We start from the raw sequence: 15,216 nt of genomic DNA on the forward strand, positions 1-15,216 counted from the left end.
ATTTTATAATGATGTCCATAGTGGCTGTATCAGTTTATATGGCCACGAACAGTGCACAAAGATTTCATTTTCTCCACACTCTCCCAAAAACTTATTTGCTGTCCTTCTGATAACAGCCATTCTGACAGGTGTGAGGTAATATCTTATTGTGGTTTTGAATTGCATTTCCCTGTTGATTAGTTATTTGAAATAGCTTTTTATGTACCTGTTGGTCTGTATGTTTTCTTTAGAAAAAGTCTATTCAGGTTCTCAGTCTATTTTTAATTGTATTGCTTGTTTTTTGTTATTAAGTTGTATAAGTTCTTTATATGTTTCTGATATTAATCCCATATCAGATATATGATTTCCAAATATTTTCCCCCATTCAGTAGGTTGTCTTTTTATTTTTTTTGGTGGTTTCTTCTGCTTTACAGAAGTTTGATGTGGTCCCATTTGTTTATGTTCCTTTCTTTCTTTCCTTCTAATTTTTGGACTTTGCCAAAGATACAGGTCTAAAAACTTTCACTGAGACTGATGTCAAAGAGCTTCCTGCCTTGTTCTCTTAGAGGGATGTTATGATTGCATATCTCACATTTAAGGCTTTAATCTGTTTTGGATTTATTTCTGTATGGATGTTAGGTAGAGCTCCAGATTTATTCTTTTGCTTGTATCTGTTCAATTTTCCCAACACCATTTATGAAGAGATTGTCTTTTCTCTCATGTTTGTTATTGCCTGTTTTGTTAAAAAAGTTAACTGTATATGCATGGGTTTACTTCTGGGTTCTTTATTTAGTTCCATTGATCTATGTGTCCAGTACCATGTTGTTTTAATTACTGTAGTTTTATAGGATAGGGGAAATCAAAATGTATGATACCTCCAACTTTTTTCTTCTTTTTCAAGATTTCTTTGTCTATTTGAGGTCTTTTGTAGTTTTCATTAAAAAAATGATAATTCTTTGATCTAGTTCACTGGAAAATGCCATTGGTATTTTCAGGGGGATTGCATTGAATCTTTAGATTGGTTTGTGTAGTATGAACATTTTAACAGTATTAATTTTTTTAAATCTATGAGCATGGTTTGTCTATTTGTGTTGTCATCAATTTCTTTCATCAGTGTATCACAGTTTTCAGAGTATATCTCTTTCACTTCCTCAGATAAATTTATTCCTAGGTATCTATTTTTATTGATGCAATTGCTAACAATATTGTTTTCTTAATTTATCTGATAGCTCATTATTAGTGTAAAAAACTGACAATTTTGTTATTAATCTATATCAATTCTGTTTTCTACTAGTCTACTTAATTCATTTATTAGTTCTAACAGTGTTTTGGTGAAGTCTTTAGGGTTTTTTATGTTATAATATCATTTCATATGCAAACAGTGACAGTTTTGTCTTTCATTCCAATTTTGATGCCTTTTCCACCATTTTTCTGGCCTAGTTTTTCTGGCTAAGACTTACAGTATTATGTTGAGTAAGAGTGAGGAGAACAAAAGCTTTTAATTTTTCACCATTGAGTATGATGTTAGCCATATACGGCCTTTATTATGTTGAGGTATGTGCCTTTTATACCTACCTTGTTGATAGATGGTATTGTAAATGAAACTTGGATTTTGCCCAGTGCCTTTTTTGAATGTATTGAGATGATTGTGGTATGTTTAGCTTTTACTTTGTTACTGTGATGTGTCACATTGACTTGTGGATTGTGAACTATTCTCACATCATAGGAATAATTCTCACTTAATCAAGATATATGATTCTTTCAATACATCATTGTGCTCAGTTTGCTAATATTTTGTTGGCGATTTTTGCATCTATGTTCATCAGGAATATCAGCTTGAAATTTTCTTTTCTCTTGGTATCTTTGACTATTTTGATATTAGGATAGTGCTCACCTCATAAGGTGAGTTTGGAAATGTTCCCTCCTCTTCTATGTTATGAAAGAGTTTGAGAAAGATATGCATTCTTATTTAAATGTGTGGTAGATATCACCAGTCTGGTCTTAGCCTTTCATTTTTTGGGAGGTTTTTGATTATTGATTCAGTTGCCTTAGTAATAATCAGCCTGTTGAGGTTTTCTATTTCTTCACGAATCAGTCTGAGTAGGTTATCAATTTCTAGGAATTTATACATTTCTTCTAGGATGTTCAGTCTGTTGCTACATAATTGTTCATGTGCTTAGTCACTCAGTCGTGATCGACTCTGCGACCCTCATGGACTATAGCCCGTCAGCCTCCTCTGTCCATGGGGATTCTCCAGGCAAGAATACTGGAGTGGATTGTCATGCCCTCCTCCAAGGGATCTTCCTGATCCTGGAATCTAACTGAGGTCTCCTGCATTGCAGAAAGATTCTTTACCAGCTGAGCTACAAGGGAATGCCACATAATTATTCATAGCTGTCTCTTATTATCCTTTCTATTTCTGTGGTATCAGTTGTAACTTATCTTTCATTCTCATATATTTTATCTGGGTCCTTTCTTTTGTTAATTAAGTAATTTATTTTAATTGGAGGCTAATAACTGTACTATATTATTGTGCTGGGTTTTGCCATACATTGACATGAATCAGCCATGTGTGTGAATATGTCCCCCCATCCTGGACCCCCTCCCACCTCCTTCCCCATCCCATCCCTCTGGGTTGTCCCAGTGCACTGGCTTTGAGTGCCCTGTTTCATGCATCAAACTTGGACTGGTCATCTATTTCACATATGGTAATGTACATGTTTCAGTGCTATTTTCGCAAATCATCCAACCCTTGCATTCTCCCACAGAGCCCAAAAGTCAATTTTTAACATCTGTGTCTCTTTTGCTGTCTCGCATATAGAGTTGCTGTTACCATCTTTTTAAATTCCATATATATGCGTTAATATACTATATCGATGTTTTTCTTTCTGACTTACTTCACTCTGTTTGATAGGCTCCAGTTTCATCTACCTCATTAGAACTGACTCAAATGCATTCCTGTTAATACCTGAGTAATATTCCATTGTGTATATGTACTACAACTTTCTTATCCATTCATCTGTCGATGGACATCTAAGTTGCTTCCATGTCCTAGCTATTGTAAACAGTGCTTTACTGAACACTGGGGTATATATGTCTCTTTCAATTCTGGTTTCCTTGGTGTGTGTGCTCAGGAGTGGGATTGCTGGGTCGTATAACATTTCTATTGCCAGTTTTTTAAGGAATCTCCACACTGTTCTCCATAGTGACTGTACTAGTTTGCATTCCCACCAACAGTGTTAGAGGGTTCCCTTTTCTCCACACTCTCTCCAGCATTTGTTGTCTGTAGACTTTTTAATAGTAGTCATTCTGACAGGCATGAGATGGTACCTCATTGTGGTTTGATTTACATTTCTCTGATAATGAATGGTGTTGAGCATCTTTTCATGTGTTTGTTAGCCATCCATATGTCTTCTTTGGAGAAATGTCTGTTTAGTTCTATGGCCCATTTTTTGATTGGGTCATTTATTTTTCTGGTATTGAGCTGCATGAGCTGCCTGTATATTTTTGAGATTAATTTTTTGTCAGTTGCTTCATTTGCTATTATTTTCTCCCATTCCAAAGGCTGTCTTTTCACCTTGCTTATAGTTTCCTTCATTGTACAAAAGCTTTTAAGTTTAATTATGTCCCATTTGTTTATTTTTTATTTTATTTCCATTACTCTGGGAGGTGAGTCATAGAGGATCTTGTTGTGATTTATGTCAGAGAGCGTTCTACCTATGTTTTCCTCTAGGGGTTTTATAGTTTCTGGTCTTACATTTATATCTTTAATCCATTTTGAGTTTATTTTTGTGTATGGTGTTAGAAAGTGTTCTAGCTTCATTCTTTTACAAGTGGTTGACCAGTTTTCCCAGCACCACTTAAAGGGATTATCTTTCCTGCGTTGTATATTTTTGGCTCCTTTGTCAAAGGTAAGGTGTCCATAGGTACATGGATTCACCTCTGGGCTTTCTGTTTTATTCCATTGGTCTGTATTTCTGTCTTTGTGCCAGTACCATGCTGTCTTGATGACTGTAGGTTTATAGTATAATCTGAAGTCAAGCAGGTTGATTCCTCCAATTCCATTCTTCTTTCTCAAGATTGCTTTGGCTATTAAAGATTTTTTGTTTTTCCATATGAATTGTGAAATTATTTGTTCTAGTTCTATAAAAAATACTGTTGGTAGCTTGATAGAGATTGCATTGAATCTATAGATTGCTTTGCATAGTATACTCATTTTCAGTATATTGACTCTTCTGATCCATGAACATGGTATACTTCTTCATCTATTTGTGTCATCTTTGATTTCTTTCATGTTTTATAGTTTTCTATATATAGGTCTTTTGTTTATTTAGGTAAATTTATGCCTAAGTATTCTTTTCATAGTTAGTGTATAGGAATGCAAGGGATTTCTGTGTATTAATTTTATATCCTGAAACTTTACTATATTCATTGATATAGCTCTAGTAATTTTCTGGTGGTGTCTTTAGGGTTTCCTATGCAGAAGATCATGTCATCTTAAGACAGAGTTTTACTTCCTCTTTTCCAGTCTGGATTCCTTTTATTTCTTTTTCTTCTCTGATTGCTGTGGCTAACAAAACTATGTTGAATAGTAGTGATGAGTGGGCACCCTTGTCTTGTTCCTGACTTTAGGGGAAATGCTTTTGATTTTTCACCATTGAAGATAAATGTTTGCTGCGGGTTTATCATATATGGCTTTTATTCTATTGAGGTATGTTCCTTCTATGCCTGCTTTCTGGAGGGTTTTTATCATAAATGGAAGTTGAATTTTGTCGAAGGTTTTCTATGCATCTATTGAGATAATCATATGGTTTTTATCTTTCAATTTTTAATGTGGTGTATCACATTGATTGATTTGAATACAGAAGAATCCTTGCATCCCTGGGATAAAGCCCACTTGGTCATGATGTATGATCTTTTAAATATATTGTTAGATTCTGTTTGCTAGAATTTTATTGAGGATTTCTGCATCTGTGCTCATCAGTGATATTGGCCTGTAGTTTTCTTTACTTTGTGGCATCTTTATTTTGTCTGATTTTGGTATTAGGATGATGGTGGCCTCATAGAATGAGCTTGGGAGTTTACCTCCCTCTGCAATTTTCTGGAAGAATTTGAGTAGGATAGCTGTTAGCTCTTCTCTAAATTTTTGGTAGAATTCAGCTGTGAAACCATCTGGTCCTAGGCTTTTGTTTGTTGGAAGATTTTTGATTATAGTTTCGATTTATGTGCTTGTGATGGGTCTGTTAAGATTTTTTGTTTCTTCCTGGTTCAGTTTTGGAATGTTATACTTTTCTAAGAATTCGTCCATTTCTTCAATTTGTCCATTTTATTGTCATATAGCTGCTGATAGTAGTCTTTTATGATCTTTTGTATATTTGTGTTGTCTGTTGTGATTTCTCCATTTTAATTTATAATTTTGTTGATTTGACTCTTCTCCTTTTTCTTGATGAGTCTGGCTAATGGTTTGTCTATTTTATTTATGTCCTCAAAGAACCAGCTTTTAGTTTTGTTGATTTTTGTTATAGTCTCCATTGTTTCTTTTTCATTTATTTCTTTCTGATTTTTATGATTTCTTTCCTTCTACTAACTTTGGGTTTCTTCACTTTTTTTTTCTAGTTGCTTTAGGTATAAAGTTAGACTATTTATTTGATGTTTCTCTTGTTTCTTGAGTTAAGCTTGTATTGCTGTGAACCTTCCCCTTAGCACATCTTTTACTGAATCCCATAGGTTTGGAGTTATTGTGTTTTCATTTTCATTTGTTTCTATGCATATTTTGATTTCCTTTTTGATTTCTTCCATGATTTGTTAGTTATTTAGAAGTGTGTTGTTTAGCCTCCATATGTTTGTATTTTTAATAGTTTTTTTTTTTTCCTGTAGTTGAGAACTAATCTTACCACATTGTGATCAGAAAAGATGCTTGAAATGATTTCAATTTTTTGAATTTACCAAGGCTAGATTTATGGCCCAGGATGTGATCTAGCCTGGAGAATGTTCCATGTGCACTTGAGAAAATGGTGAAATTCATTATTTGGGGGGTGAAATGTCCTGTAGATATCAATTAGGTCTAACTGGTCTATTGTATCATTTAAAGCTCGTGTTTTCTTGCTAATTTTCTGTTTGGTTGATCTATCCATAGGTGTGAGTGAGGTATTAAAGTCTCCCACTATTATTGTGTTACTGTTAATTTCCCTGTTCATACTTGTTAGCATTTGCCTTATGTATTGAGGTACTCCTATGTTAGATGCATATATATTTATAATTGTTACATCCTCTTCTTGGATTAAACCTTTGATCATTATGTAATGTCCTTCTTTGTCTCTTTTCACAGCCTTTATTTCAAAGCCCATTTTATCTGATATGAGTATTCCTATTCCTGCTTTCTTTTGGTCTCCATTTGCTTGAAATATCTTTTTCCAGCCCTTCACTTTCACTTTGTATGTGTCTCTTGGTTTGAGGTGGGTCTCTTGTAGACAGCATATATAGGAGTCTTGTTTTAGTATCCGTTCAACCAGTCTTTGTCTTTTGGTTGGGGCATTCAACTCATTTACATTTAAGGTGATTATTAATAGGTATGATCTTGTTGCTATTTACTTTGTTGTTTTGGGTTCGATTTTATAAATGTTTTTTGTGCTTCCTGTCTAGCGAAGATCCTTTAGCATTTACTGAAGAGCTGGTTTGGTCGTGCTGAATTCTCTCAGCTTTTGCTTGTCTATAAAGCTTTTGATTTCTTCTTCATATTTGAATGTGATCCTTGCTGGGTATAGTAATCTGGGTTGTAAGTTTTTCTCTTTCATCACTTTAAGTATGCTCTGCCATTCCCTTCTGGCCTGAAGAGTTTCTACTGAAAGATCAGCTGTTATCCTTATGGGAATCCCCTTGTGTGTTATTTGTTGTTTTTCCCTTGCTGCTTTTAATATTTGCTCTTTGTGTTTGATCTTCATTAGTTTTATTAATGTGTTTCTTGGGGTGATTTGCCTTGGGTTTATCCTTTTTTGGACTCCCTGGGTTTCTTGAAATTGGGTGGCTCTTTCCTTCCCCATTTTAGGGAATTTTTCAACTGTTATCTCCTCAAGTATTTTCTCTTTCCCTTTCTTTTTGTTTTCTTCTTCTGGGACACCTAAGGTTTGAATGTTGGGGTGTTTAACATTGTGCCAGATGTCTCTGAGGTTGTCCTCACTTCTTTTAAGTCTTTTTTTCTCTCTGCTTCATTTATTTCCACTATTCTATCTTCCACCTCACTTATCCTATTTCCTGCTAACAGTTATTCTACTGTTGGTTCCCTCAAGAGTGCTTTTTGACTCTTCTTCATTTCTTCTAGGTCCTTGTTAAACATTTTGTGCATCTTCTCAATCCTTGTCTCTAGTCTATTTATCTGTAACTCCATTCTGTTTTCAAGATTTTTGATCATCTGTACTATCATTATACTGAATTCTTTTTCAGGTAGACTCTGTATCTCCTCCTCTTTTGTTTGGTTTGGTGGATATATATCATGTTCCTTTACCTGCTGAATATTTCTCTGCCTTTTCATTTTGTCTAGATTGCTGTGTTTGCAGTGCCCTTTCTGTAGTCTGGAAGTTTGTGGTTCCTCTTTATTGTGGCTCCCTGTGGGTGGGGTTGGATTAGTGGCTTGTCAAGGTTTCCTGGTTAGGTGAGCTTGCCTCTGTTCTGGTGGGTGGAGCTGGATGCACTCTCTGGAGTGCAGTGAAGTGTCCAGTAGTGAGTTGGGGGGTGTTTATAGGTTTGGCATGGCTTTGGGCAGCCTGTCTTTCAGTTCTCAGGGCTATGTTCCTGCTTTGCTGGAGAATTAGTGTGGTATGTCCTGCACTGGAACTTGTTGCTTCTTGAGTGGAGCTTGGTTTCAGTGTAGGTATGGAGGCTTGTGGGTGAGCTTTTGTCAATTAATGTTCCCTGGAATCAGGAGTTCTCTGATGATCTCAAGTTTTGGAGTTAAGCCTCCTGCCTCTGGCTTTCAGTCCTCTTACAGTAGCCTCAAGACTTCTCCATCCATACAGCACAGATGAAAAAACATCTAGGTTAGTGGTGAAATAATTCTCCACAGTGAGGGACACCCAGAGAGATTCACAGAGTTACACAGAGAAGAGAAGAGGGATGAAGGGGATATGGGTGACCAACAGGAGAAGAGGGAGGAGTCAAAAGGGGAAAGAGCAATATAGCCAGAAATCAATTCCCTAAGTCCTCTCCACAGTCTGGAACACCCAGGGAAATTCACAGAGTTTCATAGAGATGAGAAGAGGGAGGAGGGAGATAGAGGTGACCAGGAGGAGAAGAGGGGGAGTCAAAAGGGGAGAAAGCAGCCTAGGCAGTAATCACTTCCATAAGTGTTCTCCACAGCATGGAACACCCAGAGAGATTCACAGAGTTAAGTAGAGAAGAGAAGTGGGAGGAAGGAGACAGAGGTGACCTGGGGGAGAAAAGGGAGTGTCAAGAGGAGAGAGAGCAATCAAACTAGTAATCACATCCCTAAGTGAAAATGGATACTGAAGATTAGATTCTAAAGGTGCAAAATTGATAACAATTACCAAAAAACAAAGATTAAAAATCTAGAATAGAGTTTGACTCTCAAAAATACAATGTAAAAATACAAAACAAAATCAATCACAAAAATTAATATACCTGAAATTTGCTTTAAAAATATTGTCTTTTTTTAAGGTAGTAGGTTATAAAAATGAAAATTAAAAGAATAGTAAAGGATGTAAATTCTTTTAAAACGTGATAATAGTAAAAATATACCTAGGAATTTCTCTGGAGCTGTTGGCAGTGTGGGGTCAGTTCAATTTCAGATAGTTTTTCCTTCTAGCTTGTACCTGTTCTCAAGGTCTGTAGGCCCCCATCAGTGCATAGTCAATGTTAACTACAGGATTTTAATCTGTTGTGTCTGTCACATTTGCAGTGGTTCCCTCTTCTTTGTTTATTTTGGCTTCCTCTGTTTGCAAGTCTCTTCAGGGTCTAATTTCCACCCTGGCAAAAAGGGGTGAAGGTGGTCACCTATTTAGGCTCTCTTGTTCAGTTGTGTTGTGGGGAGGGAGGGACACTGCAAACAAATACCACTGGCGTGTGTGGGGAGTGCTCGCAGTGCATGGACCACACTGGGTTTGCCCCAACTCACAGTGGCATGTGCTTTCCGGGTCTACACTGCTCAGGCTCCAGGGTGCTTTGCAAGGGCACTGTCTGAAGTGAGCCCTACATTTAGTGAACTTCCCAGGTCTAAGCCTCTCAGATTCTCGGGCATTCTGCAAGGGCACAGAACCGGTTTGGCATGCATTTTGTGCCCTTCCCAGGTTCGAGCAGCTCAGATGATCAGATGCTTGGCGAGTGCACTGTCCCAGGAAGGCCGTGTGTCTTGGTCACCTCCCTGGTCTGGGCCGCTGGGTTTCCTCGGTGTGCAGAGAGAGCACCGGCTCAGGTATGCCATGTGTCTCCTCTGGGGAGCTGATCTCAGGCTGCAACCCCCCTGGCAGACGTCAACCATCCAGGATCCCAGGAAGATGTGGTTAGCAACTGGTAGCCTGCTCACAGTTTGATGGAAGATGCCTCTCTGGGACCAAGATTGCAGCAGCCTCTTGCCTTCCAGCTCTGGCTGTTGGCCTGTTTCTCTGCCTGGGGCTGGGGGGGCGGGGTAGGGGGTGTGGAGTGGGGGGATGTGAGGTGAGGGGTGAGGTTCAGGAGGGAGAGGCCTGAATGCAGCCGGCTAGCTCCCCTTTGATATTTGCTCAATCCTTTGTTCTGTAAGTGGGCCAATCTGCGTGTTAGAGCCTTTCATGGTAAAGTTCACTCTCTCTCTCTCTCTCTCTCTTTTTTCTCTCTGGTTATCTCTCAGTTTGGGTTGCTCTCTCACATTAGCTCCCTCAGATCGTCCTCTGGGCATTCAGGCCTGGTCCTTACCCTAAGCATGGATGATGCCACCCATGCCTCCCTGCCCAGCACCCACTTGCTGGAGGTGACCGGAGCATCTGGGCTACTTCTCCATTGGCAGTTGTGGTTAGGTGCGTATTCTGTGGGTTTTATCTTTTCTCCTGGTTATGTTGCCCTCTGAGAGTCCAAAACTCCCCACAGACCTGCCTGTGTGAGGGTTTCCTAGTGTGTGGCAACTTCTCCTCCATGACCCCATCCCCAGGATGGGTCTCCATCTCTAACTCTTTTGTCTCTCTTTTTGTCTTATATTTTGTCTCACCTCCTTTCAAAGAGAATGGACTGCCTTACTGGGTGCCTCCACCAGTGTTCAGAAGTTTTGTAGAATTTGCTCAGCATTCAAATGATCTTTTGATGAATTTGTGGGGGAGAAAGCAGTCTTCCCATCCTATTCCTCCACCATCTTTGGACCACCCTCCTTTCTTCTTTTCTTGATGAATCTAGCTAAAGATTTATCCCTTAGTTTCATTGATTTTTTTTGGTCTCTATTTCACTTATTTCTGCTCTGATCTTTGTTTTTCCTTCCTTCTGCTAATTTTGAGTTTTGTACTTCTTTTTTTAGTTTTGTGAGGTGTAGATTTGAAAGGTATATCTGAAATTTGTCTTGCTTTTTGAGGTAGGCCTGTGAACTTTCATCTTTGAATTGCTTTTGGTGTGTTTAATATATTTTAGAATTTTGTGTTTCCATTTTTTCATTGTGTTAAGGTGTATTTCTTTGATTTCCTCTTTGATTTATTCATTGACTGATTGATTCTTTAGTAGCATGTTGTTTAGTATCCATGTGTTTGCATTTTTTTTTCCAATTTTCTTTTTGTAATTTCTGGTTTCATACTGTTATAATTGGAAGTGGTTTCAGTCTCATTAAATTTATTGAGATGTGTTTTTACCCATCTATACTACTTGATTTACTCTTGACATACCTCTGTGGTTGAGAGTGTGCCAAGATCTGTCAGTGTTCCAAGGAAGGAATCTCATTTAGCATATAATTTCAGGCTAATTGAAAGCTAGATCTTCAGATGGCAGCTTTTAATGTATTTTAAATATATGGTGTACTATGGGGTTACAATGTTAATCCCTTCTGTCCTCCAGACCAGGAGATCTGGAGGTGTCCTGGGTGACATTTGCCAAAACTCAGGTTTTTGATGAATGTGCAGTCTTCTTTTGGGGGAATCTTTGTCAAGCTGTAGTAGGCTGAGGGGGTGCTCACAGAGGATGTTTCCCCAGGACTGCCTCTTTAGCCTCTAGATGTGTGAGAAGTCTGAAGTCTGACCCTCCTGATGAAACTCCAGACCAAATAAATAAGCGTTTATCACTGGAAGATTGGGGTTATGTTTCAGTCTGCTGCCTGCAGTGTGCTGGGAGTAGTGGCCCGTGAAGAATTCTTTCTGATTGTTAAAGTCCCGCAGAACTTAGGAACAGCAGCACCCTTGAGCACCAGTGCTGAGTGATCAAGTGATACCCTTTTGTGTACAGAGCATGCCTGCTGGCTTTAGCTAGGCAGCCTGGGCCTTATGGGAAGGGCTTACCTTCTTGCTTCAGAAAGACAAAAGGAATATGATTTGTGCCTGTGGGCTCCAGACAGGGAAGAGGAGAGTGCCTTGTCCTTGTCTGTGAATCAGCTTAAGGCGGGGAGTGGGAGAATGTGAGACTGCCTGCAGCCACCAGTCCTTGTCAGGGGGTAGAGGAAGGTCATCTCTGCTTGAGGCTGGGAGAGGAATAGTGCTGTGACTTCTAATGATTCCCAGCCCCAGTCAGTGAGCAGAGTATTGTCACACTGCTCGTACTTGCAGACAGCAGCTAGGGAACAAGAGAATGCCATGACTGTTTGTGCCCACTGGCCCCAGCCAGGGAACAGGGGAGTGCTGCAACTACGAGAGCTTTCTGGCATCAGCAGGGTGGCCGCATGGTGCTGCAATCACTTGTCCTTGAGTTTGAGCTCACCCTCCTTTGCTAGCAGGTTAGAGGGGAATGGTGATGGTGAAGTGTGACAATCCCTCAGTCTATGAGGAGCATGGATGAGCATTTTCACTAGTGCTTTCCTCTCTAGCCAATGCTTTTAGATTTGCAAATGACTTCCTTTCCTACATAGTCTTGGCACTTTTCATATTGCTGTGATTTTCTTGGTTTTGGCATGAGTGAGACCACATTCACCCCTTGAAGGAGTTGCAGTTTCCTATGGCACTTTGAACATCAGTTGTTGGACATCAGTCCTGTTGGTTTTCTAAATTTGCCATTTTGAGAGTTTGTCTCTTCAGTGTAGATCCTACGGGCCAGGGTTCATGATGTGAGTCCCCAATCCCTCTTTCTTCTAGGAAAAGCACCCATTTGGTGAGATCCCTTCCTACTGTGAGACACAATACTGGGACTGGGAGTTTTTGGTGAGAGTATTTTCTGTTCCTCCTAGCCCTCTTCATATGTTTTTAAATTCTTTGTTGTATTCATCTAGTTCTCAGTTTTGTTTTGTTTTTGTTTTTTTTTCGGAGGGAAATGATCCATATGTAGTTGTATATTTGATGTGTCCATGGGAGGAGGTAAATTCAGGCTCTTCCTATGCCACCATGTTACACTACCCCAGTCTGTGAGTACTTTAGTTTGGTAGGCTCAGGGAAGTAAAGGTACATTGTGAGATACTATTGAGTCATTTGTACCCTACAGTTTCATGTTTGTGAACTTGGGTATATCTCCCCAAATTCTTTATAGCTGAGACAGAAGCATATATCTTTAAGGAACTCAGGTGGACCAGTTTGATTTAAACATCCCTATTAGTGTGTGGAAGACCCAAAAGACTTACGGTAGCTCTGTCTCTGGAGAGGGGTATACTGGAAGGGAAGAGTCTGCAAGGATTAACTATCCCGGGGAAACCCTGTAGAAGCCCAGTTCTCTCAACTGTCCAGAGTTACAGTTTAAATATAGGTTGGGCAGAGATCTGTGGAAGACTGGATTTGATTTTGTGTCTCCACAGTTTCTCACAGGAGGCTAGAATGTCTTAGGGATTCCAGCACACAGTTTCATGACTATGAGAGAGTTTAGTGAGAATGGGTACCCACTGCTGAGAATTCTATAGTTAATAAGTATATGACCCTTATCATATGACTGATGCACAAACACCAGGCTCCTCACAGGACTCAAAATAGGTAAGATCATGAAGTATGATAGATAGACTCTGTATTTAAAATGGATCAGTTTATCATTTTTACTTTGGCAGATGATACTTTTCTGAAAATATTTGAGTAGCCCAGGTAGTTTGATTTGCACATTTAGAAAAGCCAGGTACACAATATCCATTCCAGAGTTCAGGTCACCTGCTTTAGATTAGACTGTATTTCAGCATGCAGGTCTCACATCTTACTAGCTTTAAAATCATACTTCAAATGTTGATCTAAGTCATTTGTTGTGTGTGAAGCTGCAGGTGTATCTGGGCCTTAACAGCTTTGAAGCAAAGAAATTATGTACCTTCCCCAAAAGGCTTATGATCTGAAGGAAATGATTGAGATTAGTTCACACAGGAAATAAAAGAGGAAGGAGTGTAAATGTCTGTGGCTAATGGATTTGCTAAGCAGTAGATTTATAGGAAAAATTGATCATTGAATGTCAGTCAGGAAAGAAGTATGCACACTTGAAAATCTGTATGCACAGTTGTAATATGGAGCTCAGTGGAAATTAAGGGCTTTTATTCTTATTTTATCTTAGCTCATGAAATAGGACAAAACACCATGTATAAGGGAAATCTGATAGCTGAGACTGGTAGGATTATAGAGGTCTACATCTGCATAGAGTAGTCAACACTCCTAAAATAATAACAGAAAGGGCAACCCCTGTAATATGTTGAAAGAGTCCTAATTAAAACCACAATTACATTATTTGAAAGCACAGGATAATACACTAACTTGTTGTTCAGTCACTAAGTTGTGTCCAATTCTTCTCAACCCCATAGAATGAAGCACACCAGGCTTCTCTGTCTTCCACTATCTTCTGGAGTTTGCTCGGATTCAAGTCCATGGAGCTGGTGGTACTAGCTAACCATTTCATTTTCTGCCACCCCCTTCTCCTTCTGCTTTCAGTCTTTCCCAGTGTTAGGGCCCTTTCCAATGAGTAGGCTCTTTGCATTTGGTGGCCAAAGTATTGGAATTTCAGGTTCAGCAGTAGTCCTTCCAATGAATATTCACGGTTGATAAGATTCTTTAGAACTGACTAGTTTGATTTCCTTCCAGTCTCCAAGGGACTCTCAAGAGTCTTCTCCAGAACCACAGTTTGAAAGAGCTCAGGCTTCTTTATAGTCCAACTCTCACATCCATACATGTCTACTGGAGAAACCATAGCTTTGTTGGCAAAATGATATCTATGCTTTTTAATGCACTACCTAGGTCTGTCATAGCTATTCTTCCAAGGAGCAAGTGTCTTTTAATTTCATGGTTGCAGTCACTGCGTTAATTTGGGAGCCCAAGAAAATTAAATCTGCCACTGCTTCTACTTTTTCCCTTCCCGTTTGCTATGAAATGATGGGACCAGATGCCATGATCTTAGTTTTTTAATGTTGAATTTCAAGCCAGCTTTTTCTCTTTGCTCTTCACCTTCATCAAGAGGTTCTTTAGTTTCTCTTCACTTTCTGCCATTAGAGTGGTATCATCTGTATATCTGAAGTTGTTAATATTTCTTCTGGCAATCTTGATTCAGCTTATGATTCATCTGGCCTAGCATTGCACATGATGTACTCTGCATATAAAAGTTAAATAAGCAGGATGGGAATATACAGCCTTGTTTTACTCCTTTCCCAATTTTGAACCAGTCTGTTGTTTCACGTCTGGTTCAAAGAGTTGCTGCTTGACCTGCACGCAGGTTTTTCAGGAGGCAAATAAGGTGGTCTGGTATTCCCATCTCTTTAAGAATTTTCCACAGTTCGTTTTGATTCACACAGTCAAAGGCTTTCGTGTAGTCAATGAAGCAGAAGTAGATGATTTTCTGGAACTCCTTTGGTTTTTCATAGTACAACGAATATTGGCAATTTGATCTCTGGTTCTTCTGCCTCTTTGAAACCCAGCTTGTACATCTGGAATTTCTCAGTCATGTAGTGCTGAAGCCAAGCATAAAGGATTCTGAGCATAACTTTGCTAGCATGTGAAATGAGCACAATTGCATAGTAGATTGAACATTTTTCGGCTTCCATGGTGGCTCAGCAGTAAAGAATTTGCCTGCAGTGCCGGAGCCACAGGAGATGTGGATTCAATCCCTGTTTCAGGAGCATCCCATGGAGAAGGGCATGGCAGCCCACTCCAGTATTACTGCCTGGAGAATTCCTTGACAGATGAG

The 15,216-nt window shown here is 39.1% G+C and overlaps 1 pseudogene; it reads left to right on the plus strand.

Moving 5' to 3' along the window:
- The first annotated feature begins 9,256 nt into the window (after positions 1-9,256).
- LOC122440896 overlaps positions 9,257-15,216 on the plus strand; it is a 115,136-nt pseudogene continuing 109,176 nt past the window's right edge.

This window comes from Cervus canadensis, chromosome 4 (assembly GCF_019320065.1).
Source record: "Cervus canadensis isolate Bull #8, Minnesota chromosome 4, ASM1932006v1, whole genome shotgun sequence".
In the NCBI taxonomy this organism is placed as follows: domain Eukaryota; kingdom Metazoa; phylum Chordata; class Mammalia; order Artiodactyla; family Cervidae; genus Cervus; species Cervus canadensis.